The following is a 2,239-nucleotide window of genomic DNA, read 5'->3' on the forward strand; positions in this document are numbered from 1 at the left end:
TAGCTTTCAAATCTAGGATTTTCTAAACACTTGGGAAGTAAGATAGAGTGTAATTTTGGTATTAAGGTGTAGATCAAAGTTCTAATCTATCTAAGGTATATTTTTATCCTCAAGTTTAGTTCATTATAATTCCTCTTATTCTTTTCAATTTCTTCAAATCCTAACTCATTATAATGACTTTTTGTTAGGTGTTCAATTTCTTTGAAACATAAGGTTTTTGGTAAGTATTTTCACCAATGGTTTAGATCTTTTCTTCGTCTTCTTTTCTCTAGAGGACTTATGATTTCTTTATTTTTGGTTTTAGGAGTTTTCGATCGCGCATTTGTCTCCAATATCCTGGATTTGGTAAGGAAAATTAGGTAGTTTAGTTTATGACCTAGTTTATGTTTTGTATGACCTAACATTTCAGGTACAATAAAGGAGTAAGTGTGTCTGGACCTAAGGTGTCCAATGATGTATGACGGACTTATGTTCGGTAGGCTCGGTTGCAAAAACTTTATGACGGACCTAAGTTGATCTTCGGTGTATGAAAACCTTATGTATGGGGCTTTGTTGCCACCCTTGTATAAGCACTTATCTTTTTATTATTTTTGACTTGTTATTATGACCTATGACCTTTAGTTACGATTATGACTTATGACCTATGACTTATGACTATGAACTATGACTCAGATTATGATTTATGATTATGACTTAGGCTATGATATGACCTAGAGTTTTGTGATGTTATATGATTAGTATAAATAATTTTTGTACTGACTCTGGTGAAATTTATGATATATTTGATTATATGATTATGTGACTAACTCTTGTTTGTATTTTCCTTACTGGGCTTAGAAGCTCATCCTTTACGATGTTATTTCAGGCAATTAAAGATAGAAAGGTAGGTGGCGAGTGGGACCTAGAAGCTTTGTGATGTACTCGTGGGGACCATATAGTCGAGGAAGATCAAGTGGGCCTATTTATTTATTAAAGAATGTTTTCTTTTAAAGTTTTATTTAAATGTTGCTCATTTTAATATGTTAAAGACAATTATTTTGTTTTTGTAAAACCATGGATCCATATATTTATTTTTAAGTTTTCATTCAATAAAAGTGCATTGTTTATGATTATGATCCAACACTATGTTCTCGATAATTTATGAGAAATTAGGGCGTTACAGTTAGATAAGTAAATGAAGTTTTCGTAACTATAGGATGTTGTAACTTTGGACCTAGTTTTGACCCAGTTATATTATGATTTTGGAAAAATAGCATATCAGCAAAGTTGTAGATAAATGAATTAACTTTCCAACGGTCTAAAGTGGTTTAAATCTGGCTTCTACAGCTCTAGTTACGTTAATTTTACTATAGATGGGTCTAGAGTTACGAGATATAGGATAGTAGTTTGGACTTTGACCAAAGTTTGAACCAAATGGAGACTATGTGGCATACTTGGAGATGATGTAGCAATAAGAAATGAGTAATACTAGGCTGGAAAATACAATATATTGGAGGGAAGGTTTGATTTTTAAAATTTAAGTTGAATAGTGTTGAGAAAATCAATGAAGGGAGATGGGGTTTGAAGCCTAAAAATAGAGACTTACACTTCACCATTTTTCTCACACTCAAAAGCTCTCAAAAACCTCTCATAATTTTGAAATCCATAGTCCCAAAAGCTCTCTCCATTTTGCCATAAACACTCTACATAGTCATAGCCAAAACACTATTCCTTATAGTGCTCGTGGTCTTTTACTTCTATTTTCTTTATTTTGCCTTAAACACTATTGCCCTTCTGAGCCCTATTACAGCCGAAATATTGAACCCTGTCAAGCCAATATATAGCTAAAATCTACCCAAGTATCTAAATTCTTGGTGTTGTTGTTGGAGATAGACATTAGAGAGAAGACTCGGGATTTCATCATTTTGGTTCTAGGTTGAAGGTATGACTTTATGAGGTTTAGAAAATTCTTGAAAGTATAGTTTTATTATAAGGCTCTAATTTAAATATCTTATGTTGTATTTAAGGTTGATTGGACATTTTCTATAGCAAGTAATCTCTTCTCTTTCTTTTTCTTTCCACACTCAAGGTAAGGAAAATTAGGTAGTTTAGTTTACGACCTAGTTTATATTTTGTATGACCTAACATTTCAGGTACAATAAAGGGGTAAGTGTGGCTGGACCTAAGGTTTCCAATGATGTATGACGGGCTTATGTCCGGTAGGCTCAGTTGCCAAACTTGTATGACGGACCTAAGTTGA

Source organism: Humulus lupulus, chromosome 7 (assembly GCF_963169125.1).
Source record: "Humulus lupulus chromosome 7, drHumLupu1.1, whole genome shotgun sequence".
Lineage (NCBI taxonomy): Eukaryota > Viridiplantae > Streptophyta > Magnoliopsida > Rosales > Cannabaceae > Humulus > Humulus lupulus.